At 32.3% G+C, this 12,745-nt stretch overlaps 1 pseudogene; it reads left to right on the top strand.

Moving 5' to 3' along the window:
- The first annotated feature begins 403 nt into the window (after positions 1 to 403).
- On the top strand, positions 404 to 12,223 carry LOC149178426 (putative phosphoinositide phosphatase SAC9; annotated as a pseudogene).
- Positions 12,224 to 12,745: the final 522 nt, after the last annotated feature.

Below are 12,745 nucleotides of genomic sequence, written 5' to 3'. Positions count from 1 at the left end.
AGGGCATGGTCTAGGTTGAATCTTGGTCTATGCTTCGTATCATTTACACAGTGTGTTCCAATTGAACCTTCTGCATGTGGTTGATAGAAGGTTCAACTGGACAAAATAACCTTGCTCTAAACACAACTATAGAAGCCTGGAGATTGGTATTGGCTGGAAAATTTCAATTGCTTCATTAGTGTTGTGACTTGTACAGGAACATTCCCAACATAATATCTCCAAGAATACTTGGAAACTGCTTCTAGAATTCACTCAACATAAACCCACAAATCTCAAAGGCTATGATCCTCAGGGCAGAAGATAAACTCAACTTCATAACAAATATGGAGTGCCTCTGTTAAATACAGCTCTGTCTACTCAATTAGCATTGCAAGCAAGCAGCCAAGCAGTGGACCAATCTAGAATGGAGGCTTTGATATTGCCATTTCTAGTTTCTACAAACAACACCAACTTCACATGCCTTCAGAAGAATGGTGAGTATAGAGGTGATCGTAGAGAAGTTGCACTCAGAATTGCATTGAACACAAAAACTAAAACTCAAAGACCTGATTGGCATACTGAACAACAAAGGTACATCTTGTTATTCCATTGCCCACTAACTGTTGTGCAAGCTACACTGAAGACAGAGATCATATTTTCACCTAACGGTTGAAAGTGCACTAACATGCCTGCAAGTTACAAAAGATGTTTTTTTTCGAAAAATCTAATTCCGACTTGGCAAAACTGGGCGCTTAAATGTAATTTCATGCTTATTTGGCAATGTATTTATTGTGGCGAGAGAGGTAGGCACTGATTAATTAGCAATTTTGTATATCATTGTCCAGTTGTTACAATTCTCTTTATAGGAGCATTCTTTATATTGCTCACAATTTTTTGATGATTATGATCAGCTGTTACAATGTTGCTCATAAAAGCACTTTCCAAATTGCCCTTTTGCAAAAGTTGCAATTATATCCTATGTTATACTCTACTTACATCACAATTCTAGTCTCTTACATAGGCGTGGCTTCAAGTGTGATGAAGCCTAGATAAACTAGGTTGGAACATATAAGGGAATGGAAGAACACCAAAACAGTTGAAAACATGCGAGAAGGTGGAAGAATACCCAACTGATAAGTCTCTAAGGCTATAAGCCTATTGATCTCCTGCAAGTGCTAGATCAATAATCTGTTATTATCTAACCTGTATTAAAGTTAATTCTAATATGCTCCAACCTACAGGCAATTATCTATGAAAGTTTCCTCTAATGAAAAATGTATTTATAAATTATAAAATGCAATGAAATCTTCAATACCAACACAAACACCAAGAGCACTAGTGAAAGCAGCAGTTCAAGCCCTTGAGGTTTCTTATAAAATTGTTTTGCCCATTACCCTGTTTCAATGGTTGGAAGCTTTACTGATTCAGTTTCTTTGTTCCCAGTATTTGATAGCAGAGAGTTTCAATTTCTGTGTGTTTCTATGAATTTCATGGAGAAGGATTGTTAGACCAGATTAGTTAGGTTGAGTGGCCTGTATAGAGGTGATCGTAGAGAAGTTGCACTCAGAATTGCATTGAACACAAAAACTAAAACTCAAAGACCTGATTGGCATACTGAACAGCAAAGGTACATCTTGTTATTCCATTGCCCACTAACTGTTGTGCAAGCTACACTGAAGACAAAGATCATATTTTCACCTAACGATTGAAAGTGCACTAACATGCCTGCAAGTTACAAAAGATGTTTTTTTTCGAAAAATCTAATTCCGACTCCTACTTTCCAAATTGCCCTTTTGCAAAAGTTGCAATTATATCCTATGTTATACTCTACTTACATCACAATTCTAGTCTCTTACATAGGCGTGGCTTCAAGTGTGATGAAGCCTAGATAAACCAGGCTGGAACATATAAGGGAATGGAAGAACACCAAAACAGCTGAAAACATGCGAGAAGGTGGAAGAATACCCAACCGATAAGTCTCTAAGGCTATAAGCCTATTGATCTCCTGCAAGTGCTAGATCAATAATCTATTATTATCTAACCTGTATTAAAGTTAATTCTAATATGCTCCAACCTACAGGAAATTATCTATGAAAGTTTCCTCTAACGAAAAATGTATTATAAATTATATATCACGGTTTTGCTTTCTGCGCCTTTCCTTCATTAGTTCATTGCCGACGGTTCTTTCAGAATGTTAGCCAAGTTTTATGATGAGGAAAGTATGCTGTTTTCCAATCGAGGTAAATACAATGAAGTGGAGAAGGAAGATGGGCCCCTGTTTCCATTGCTTCCCTACCTCAACTGTATTACGAGAGATTTGGGAAAACCCTGCAAGCTGAGGGATACTTGACTGAGAGCCAGAGGCATGGGAAAGCAGGATACAGCTTGAAAAATCTAATAGCACGCTTGAAGAATACAGTAAGCCTCATTGATAGGCCTCATTCTCAGCACGCCATTGTTTTAGCAGAGGATGCTAACAGGTTCACCGAAGAGTACCTGGGAGGTGAGCTGCAGAGCGGGAGGCGCCGAGTCGAATTGGAGAGCAGCCCGCAGGTGACCATTTTCTCAATTCGAATTAGAACCGGCAATAACTTTCCGCGGCTGCAATTCCAACTCGTCCGTGATCTGTTAGGGGATGCCAGGCCCTCCAGCTGTGATCAGTGATTTTGTCAGGGAATGTCAGGATAAAATCAGAAATGCCAGGGAGGGTGGCGGAGGGATTGCCGGTGGCCGGAGCCGGACGATTTTTCGGCCAGTGACGGAAAACGGGCCATTCCTTCGCCTAGGTAGACTACTCCAAAGAATTTACGAGTCGCATTGATTTAGGTATCAATGAAAAATAGTACTTAGAACTTAAATTCATCATGTAAACCTCACTCTAAAATTAGTAATGTTTTCAAAGAAATCGTTGTGAAACTCTCCATTAATAGGATAGCATATTCAGATTCAAGTCACAAAGTCACATAAATGACAAACGTGGCTTTCCGTTGAACACTATATATGCACTCAACAACAAACCGCACCACAGTACACCAAAATTCCATAGTTTCAAATTAAAGTGAAAACAGTAAACTAAGATGAAGCGCCCAATTCTCAAAAGTGAATACTTTCAAATTAGAGTGAATATAAATGTGGGTAACAACAAGCCCCATTTTAAAGGGTTGGTGAGAAGTGGAAGACCCATTTCAAATGGCAAGCTATATGTAGAGTTTAGATTTGGAATTTGGATGTGACAAGAAGATATGCAGAGTTTGGGTTGGGAATTTTTTATATTAATATTATTATCACATTATTATATAGAACTTATATATAAAAATGATGTATCTAGTATATATATATATATTTTTTTAATTTAGGAAATTATTATTTATAATTAAATAATTATTTTATAAATATATATATATATAATTTTAAAGTTACTATTAAGTTAGATATCAAATTGGTGTATAAGACTCCCTTGTATATATATAATTATTATTATCTAATTGATTGTTAAGTGAAAGAAGGCATACATACTCTATCTTTTCTTTTTGAACATGAAACCTCTTAGAAGGAAACATATGCTTTTAACTATTAAGCCCACTCAAACTATTAAATATATTTAACATAATAAATAATAAAATATTATTAAATATAATATATCAAACCTTAATATATATATATTTGAAAATATATATATATATATTAAATAATAAAAAATGTAAATATTATAATATAAATTATTTAAATATTAAAATGGTTTAAAATAATTGTGAACTTAAAAATGTATATGGAAAACATGTAAAATATATAAAATGTAAAATATTCAAAATTATGAATATTATACATAATATGTAAGTATGGTAATTAATACACATGAGATATGATATGGAAAAGATGTGAAAGTATATAAAAGTTTTTGTGAACTCAAATTTTGATAATATATATGGAAAACATGATAATGAAATAAAATATATATGAAATGTATTTTGTTTGTAAAACCTATCCAATCAAAATTATGAAGGAATATTTATAAATATATATCATAATATATGTATATTAATGTAAACTGTTTATATTATAATAAAATGTGATATGGAATAATGATGATGTAAACTGTATATTTAAAATTGTGATTGTATTTGTAGTATGAATATTATATATTAAATATTATTATAAATATATATTGAAGCATAATAATATTATATATTAAGTTATTAATTATCAAATACATGGTAATTAAATATATATGGTAAATATTTTTAATATAATTTTAGATAATGTATTTATTAATGAAATAATGTTAAATAAAATATAAAACATCATTTCAAATTTCAAAATATATAACATAATATATTTTGTCTTTTGTATTATTTTGTTTGATGTAAAATGTTTATATTATATATTTAAAATTGTGATTATATTTGATATTATATTAGTTTATATATAATTATATTATATATTAAATATGTTTTTTTTATTATATTTAATATTATATTGTTTTAAGCATAATATTTATATTATATATTAAGTTATTAATTATTTAATATAGGGGAGATTTGTGAATGAATTAATTTTATATATATGGTAAATATTTTTAATATATATTTTAGATAATGTATTTATTAATGTAACTAAATAATGTTAAGTAATTTAATATTAAACCTAAGATATGTTAGGATGTGTATGTAATTTACATTTTTATTTCAAATTTAAAGATATATTATATTAAATATTAAGTTGAGTATTTTTAAATTAAATATTGAGTGGGAATTGCAAATTTTAATGAAGTAAGAAATAAATAAAATTATATATATATATATATATATAAATTTTGATGATAAAATACTAAATATAATAGTAGATGTAAAGTTTATATATATATATATATGAATTGGTCTTTACCAAGCATTATAAGGTTAATTTTTAGAACTTGAACTTTTACATATTTTATAAAGAAATTGACAATGATCAATTAAATTAAACTATTTTTAAAAATTAATAATATATATTACTATTAATTTATGAGGGCAACTCAAATAAATGGTAATGGTCGTATAGTTGAAATATTATGTGTAGAGAAGTTTGATGTTTAAATTTCCCTAAATATTTATACACACTTAAAATTATAATAATAATTATTGAAATCAATCATAACCTGATTATTAATTCTTTTATATATATATATATATATATATATATATATATATACATTTATTATTTAATTTTACATTATTTTATATATAATTTTTAAAAATATATAAAACATTGGCATCATATAGAAAATAGAATGAAATACAAGATTTAAATTAAACTCAAAGAAATATATAAAATATCGGTAGAAGGAAAAGGATACGTAAAGTTATACACATTTATAGTTTTTAAGTTAAAAAAATAAAACCTCTAATAAGTTTTCAATAAATATCGTATATGAAGCATTGTTGTTTAAAAATCATTTAATATAACATATGTAATATAATAATAATTAAAATTTTAAAATATTTATTTTAAATGAAAGTATAATAATATGTTATTTTTAATATTATATTTAATAAAGAATTAATTAAAAAAATAGAATAATAATTATTATTGTTATTTTTGTTAATAAAAAACATAAAGAGATTATTTTATTAGATATTAAATAAAATGTATATATTTTAGTTGGTTATTAGGGAAATACGAGTGGAAAAATCATAATTTTCTAAAATGGTTTTTTTGAAAACCAGAAATATTATATGGGATTTTTTTTTAGGTTTGAGGCTCGTTAAAATTAATTATAAAAATTATCATAAAAGTAACTAGTAGTGAAGTAGATAGAAGTCATTATCTTGTTCTTGGAGATTTTGATTCCTCAACAACGATGGGTTCTTTGCTACTCCCTCGCGAGTAGCCTGCATCATGAAGGAGGCTCGTGTGGTCTTAAATTCTTTAAAGGTGTCCATCAAAACCTTGACTTATGATCTCAAGTGCGTCTACCATCATTATGATCTTCTAAAAAGCTTCATTTTTGTAAGTAGAACTCTCCCCAGCGACATTTTCATGTGCAAGTAGATGTCAATAGTGTGCATGTATTGATTGAGTTGCCCCCTAGTGTACCTGATGTCTAGTATCCACTCAACAAAGTCACCTACAATCTCAATGTATGACAAACATTCACTCTCCACAATGATGCCTCACTCTACCTCAATTATCTCATCCTAAAATTGAGGTAGGTTGTGGTCTCTATATCATCACGTTTTTCTGGGCACGAGAGTTCATTTCTCGATGGTATGCAACTCCTCGGCGTGACCTAGCTCAATTTCCAAACATATTTGACTTTTGTCTAATGTCAAGGTCAAAGTTGAGTACGAAGGACATGCTCCAACATTGGATGGAGAGGATGGAAGTGAGAGTGGTGAGGGGGACGAAGACTAATAAAAGACCATGAATACTTTGTTAGAACAACAACAACAACACCTTAATTTTGCTTCCAAAGATGTTCTCAAAGATGGGGGAAGGAGAGGTAAAGGGGCAAGCGGGAGGATACCAATCCAAGGAGGAAAACAAGCATAAAGAAGCATAGGTAGCCCACGAGAGAGTCGAGCTCTGGAGCTTGAAGGGAGAGAGCACAAAATGAGGAGAAAGTTTGGGGAGGAGATATGCTTCAAGTGGAAACAACCAAATAATAGCTAGAGGTTGCATTGGCCACCTAAATTATAGCCAAACCTATGACTAACCTAAAATAGAGCTCAAAACCAAGACCATGCAACCATAATCAACAATAATGTAGTGTCATAACGAAGGGCAACACAGGAATTCAAGCTTGAAGCATGCCAAGATTAATTGATGTACTAGTTGCAAGCACTATCTCTCGAAATGTTGAATTGGCATGGTAGGCTGGGTTGGTAACAATACACAAGGCCTCATTGCAAGCCCTTCTCCTTTGTCTCCACACCTTGGTATGAGTGCAATGATGTATAGACTAAATTGGTGATGGCACATTATATCAAGTTGTGTTCCCATTTACCACCTCTCCCACCCTTCACACTTGTGTGCAATTAAAATCTTAGGTACGGTTGGCCACGTCCCTCACATTTATTCTCGATGGGAAGGTGTCCATGCCCTCCCCCACCTATTCCTTGCCTAACGCACTATACGAGTGATTTATTTATTAAAAATAAAAATAAAAATAAAAAATCAATTTCTAAGGTTATGGTCAAGTTAAACATCAAATTCGTATATGAAATCTCTTATTTGTGGGACAAGGGACCCACCTCTTAACATAACGATTGACTTATCCCTCTAGATTTTAATTTGTAACCACTTAAAAAGAAAAACATATTCTTAACTATCAAACCTACTTGATATACTTCATGAGAGAGTTGAGGGAGCAGGGGATGGGGTGATTGGAACCCTAATCGCCCTTGTACCCTAGTTTGAGCCTTCCTTTTCCTTAGTGCATTCCTTCATATTCCTGGTTGGGGTTGCTTTATTTGTAGGACTTTCTTGGCGTGGCTTTTTTCATGGCGGCTATGGGTCTTGGAGTCTCCGCTCGCAACTGCAATCCTTTATTGCCACAGTTGGTCCTACAAGTTTCCTCTCTCGCCGTGTTTTTGAAGTTTTCTACTAGCTCTCTACTACCACGACATGTTATTTCCTTGTAGGGTTTTTTATGGCTTGTGGTTCTTTTGGCATTCGTTGGGTGATCATTTTTTGTTGGGGTCCTACCTGGTGCTTTCTCCACTACACATCCACTCACCACAGTGGAAGTTGAGGGGACAAGGCTCTTTGGGTAGCTAATTATTCTACTCATTCCTCCATTTTGTGCCCTCCTTTGTCGTTTTTTGGTCGTCGACTTCTAGCCTTGGCTCTTTCTCTACAGATTTGGGGTTTCGACGACCTCCGCCCACACGCCTCTAATGTTGTTGTCTAACGGTGTGGATTCTTATGGGTTTTTTACGCTCCATTATATCTCGTCAGATTTTTTTCTCCAGTGGTTGTTGTAACCCTCCTTGGTCTCTATGTGGTTTTCGCTGGAATTTGTTGCCTGATCCCTATGGTTGATTCTGCTTAGCCTGTCGGAGAGGGTCCCTAGACTAGTTTTTGTATTTATTTATAGACTTGTTGTGTGTTGGCAATATCCTAAGGTTTTGTGCTCCATTTCTTGGATTTTCAGAAGGTTTGTGCGCCTTGTATGTATTATTATTCTTTTATGTTTCTTTCTGAGGGCTTACACACCCTGTTTTGTGTTTTTTTGCTTGTCGAGTCTGCGTGCCTAATATCTTTGTATTTCTATACAATGATGATCTACGAAATTTTTGAACCTAAAGTTTCATTCCCTACATCTGATTTGATAAATGTTTATTTAGTTTTATACTTGTTTCAGCTTAAAACCCACTACAAAACACATACACACAATGTGTCTATAGAAAGTAATTTTTATTCTTTCACATAATAAAATGATTTTTTTTCTCACATAAAAAATAAAAAATAAAAATAAATTAATTAATTAATTAAAAAGGCTTATTAAGCATGAATTTTTTAAAATTAATAAAATAAATAAATTCAACCATTTTTAAGAATACAATTCTTTCGAAAGGGATAAAAACACACTTCAACATCTTACCAAAAGTTTATGGCTCATTACCCAACCTAACTCGAAGTTCTGTCGAATACGAATTTATATCGTAACCGCTATTGAAAATGGTTTTGCTCTCCTGCTTTTACATTGATTGCGATTCCTTGATATGCTCATCGTCGTTGCCCTTCCCTCGACGGTATTATGATGTGTTTGGTTGTTTATAACATGAGTGTTACGTTCACTTTAATTTGGAATTATGAAATATGAAAAGGGTAGAGTATCAATTTACGTTTCTAATTTTGTGTGGTTATATATATTTTTAATTTGGTTTATATATTATTTTTTTATATATGAGTGCAAATATATTCTCAATTAAGAATATAATGATGATTAAGGATTTATAAGAATAATTTAAATATGAAAGATAAAAAGTTTTTTTAAAAATTTTGAGTTTTTTTTTTATCAAAATTACTTTTAAATACAGTTACTATAAAGATGAATAATTTTGGTTAAATTACTGGAGAGTAAATGAATAAAAATAATATTATATCAAAATTTAAGGAGAAAAGGTGGTGCAATAAAGAGTTCTTTATAATTTTGGTTAAATTATTGGAGAGTAAATGAATAAATATAATATAAAAATAATATTATATCAAAATTTAAGGAGAAAAGGTGGTGCAATAAAGAGTTAGAGGTAAAAATGAAATCAGAATATTATAAGGGGTGATCAACCATAATGTAAAAGATCAAAATCATCTTTTTTGTTTTGAGGAGTTTGAAGAAAAAATAAACAATGTTAAAATAAGAATTAATTATCATGAGTTTAATAGTGAAATTGGGCATTCCTGAATCTCGAAAAGGCTTTGGTCTAGAAGAATCTCTCACCTTTGAAATATTAGGAGGATTGAAGATGAAAAGCACTTTCAAAAGATTAGATATCATTTTCGGAAGATTTGTGACACTACTCTCACTTTTGTGACACTAAGAGGATTAAAAATGGAAAACACTTTCAAAAGATTAGATATAGTTTTCAAAAGATTTGTCACATTACCAATCTTCCTAACCTTATTGAATTGAGGCTTCTGTGATCCATATCAAGTTTATGAGAGATTTTTCGGCGTAAATCACAAGATCCATCATTTGTGACGCGTTTCGAACTAGCTAGTGTGGTTCATCGTCAGGGCAAGTTGAAGAACTAGATCCAGCTTTGCATGTTGAATAGCTTGAGCAAAGCCTCCAACGGCTAGCTGGGCCAATGGCAAAAATGGACTAGGGTCCTAACCTCGAACATAAATATATAAATACTATAAATAATTTAATTTAATAGGAATTTAGTTGTAATAAGGGACTAAAATAAATATATAAATAATTTAATTTAATTGGTTGTTAAAAGGGATTAACAATTAAATAAATACATAGAAATAGAATGTATAATTAATTATAAAAAGAGTCATTAATAAATTAATAAATACATAGCAAAAATAAATAAGGAATAAAACCCAAAAACTAACCCAAAAAAATACATTAGAATAAAATCATAGAAAATAAAAAATAAAAAATAAAAAATAAATAAATATTAGGTTAAAAAATAAAAAATAAAAATAAAATAAAATAATAAAATAAATAAAAAGAGCCATTAATAAATTAATAAATACATAGCAAAAATAAATAAGGAATAAAACCCATGAAAAACTATATAAAGAGTTTAAAATTGGTTTAAAAATAAAATAAAATAAAATAAAAATAAATAAATAATTATAAAATAAAATACATTAGGATAAAATCATAGAAGAAAATAAATAAATAAATATTAGGTTTAAAAAATAATAATAATAGATAAATAAATAAATTACAGACACAATCCGAAAAGGGAAGGAGGGGAGGGGAAGGAGGAGGGGCGGAAAGGCAGGAAGCGACTAGGAAGAGAGACCTAGGACCCAACATCTACTGATTTTCCAACCATCCTCTCTATTGCGATTGCTCGGCCTCTTTTCAATTTCCAGAGCTTCCCTAAATTTCCAATCATGGAACTGAGAAACCCTAGCAATGACACTAGCTTCTTCAAAACAAACATGATGATTGGTTTTTTCCGCATGCTAAGCTAAAGCTGAAGACTTTGATCTCCTATGCTTAAGGTCAGCTGCGCGTTCACTAATCCTTTGATTGATGGAGCAGCGTGTCTCACCAATATAGGGGGTCCCGCAGGAACAAGGGATAATATATACCCCTTTCATATCTTTAGGGTCGATAGGATCCTTTGCTGATTTGAGGGACATGTTCCTGTGCAATAACAACATTGACTTCTAACATTATGGATGTTTTTCTCCCGCATGTTAGAGGATTGATCTGTTGATTGTATAGTGCAAAGAGCACTGGTTATGAAAAGTGGTGTTGAGTTAGTGTGGAGCTACAAAACTGGAGCTGGAGTGTGGTTGCAGACAGAACCCAAAGATCATGTGCATTATTAAAAAAAAACTTGGTGTCTTTCTTGGTATCAAAATATTGTAATTGTAGGAGGTGGTGTTGCAGGGTTAGCCACTGCCATTTCCCTCAAGAGCCAAGTGTTGGAGCTCCATGATTCTCTTCGAAATACTAGCGCCATGTTTTCTAAGCTTCATTTATGCTTAAGTAGACAGAGTGTGGGCGACATCTCTATGTGAGCGCTGCCTCACCATTTCCAATTATTTATGTGGCACAACTACGGAGAAATGTACAAAATCTTGCATTGTCAAGCCAGATTGCATATGAGAACGATAAATTATCAGTTATTGGCCTAGAGGATGAGGGTGATGATGGTATTGAATTTTGGAATGTAGATGGCTTCAATGATAATTGTACTGATCCTAAGTGTGAAGTTCATGTTGAGACACAATGGATCAAAAGCATTGATTTTAAGAGTACTCCTGAAAGGTTGCATGAACTTCCAGTTTGTTCTAGATGTAGTAGAAGGGTCTGTAGAGTGTGTAGAGCAGGAAAGGGTAGTGTTTTACTACATGATGCAATGAATCCTGGTGCAGGTCAGGGTGGATCTAGTCATGGAGGTTCTGCTTACCGTTTGTTAGTTGCAAATGAAGTCCTTTGCAAAGATTTTGTCCACTGTAAAAGGTTCTTGATGCTCTTCTTCTGGACCTTGTTAAAGTTATTAGTTTTTTTTATCAAATATCCTGTGTGAAGTGTGAAACATTAAAAGATTTACAACAATTGGTAGGATGTAGCTCAAAAGATTCAGGTATGGACCTCAGTAAAAGGGATGGGAGCCTGGAAGGACATGGAAGATCTAAAAGTGGATTGAAGACTTTGTTTCATACGGGGTTTTCACTTGTAGAATTTCCATATGGAGGTTTACTATTTCTGATTGACACAACAGAAGGATCAGAACCAACACTTTCCTTGCTTTCTCCTATTGGTATTGGTTCAACCATGTCATATTGGAGGGAACCACCAAGGGCTACTAGTGTGGAGTTTGCTTTTGTTCTTGTGACTACATCTGTTGTATCTGGCATTGCTTTACTTGTTAGCTTATGTGGCTATACAACATTAGACCCTCCTATTGTTCAACTGTGGTGCAATGATCTCGTCACGGAAGAAGAACACACTCTTATAGGAAAATGGGATGTTCACTTAGAACTTGCATCCTCTTCACATTTGTATGGAACAACGAATATAGACAAAAAGGGCAGTGCTCCTCGACATGATGTCATGTAAAAGATAATTATTTTGCCATTGTTTAAAGTTTTTAGAAAGTGTTATGTCATTGATGTAATTCTGGTTGAAAGAATATAGTGGAAATAGTTTGGCCAACTGTTGTCACAAGTTTGAGTCTCTGTTGGAATTGGCCATTCCAACAATAGAAAAATTTCTTTGACGAAATTATTGACTACAAGAAATGATGAAGACATGACAGTGAAGATGGCATTAGAGAATAGAGGTTGGAGAAACATTAGAGATTAAAGGATGATGGACAACAAAGTGAAAGTTTATGTGAGTTTGTGGGATAGACTCACTAGCATGTTGTATTATGAGTTACACATCTTAATTGTAAGCAAGTATATGGTGTTTTGTAGTGGTCTTTGTAAAGTATGTACTAGGTAACTACATGAGTTGGAGTGTTTAATGTAAGCCTAGTGAGGCATGTGTACCCCGATAAAGTTCGTGGTAATCTTAAGACCACTTTGGAAGTGTAAGCCAGAAAGCAATTTGTAGTGTCAGTTTGTGGAGAGCTAGAAA

The sequence above is a fragment of the Pinus tabuliformis genome, chromosome 4_1, assembly GCF_031772625.1.
Source record: "Pinus tabuliformis cultivar Carrire ecotype Pingquan chromosome 4_1, CPIR1, whole genome shotgun sequence".
In the NCBI taxonomy this organism is placed as follows: Eukaryota; Viridiplantae; Streptophyta; class Pinopsida; order Pinales; family Pinaceae; genus Pinus; species Pinus tabuliformis.
Note: the sequence above shows the minus strand (reverse complement) of the source record. Positions and strands in the feature narration are given on the sequence as shown.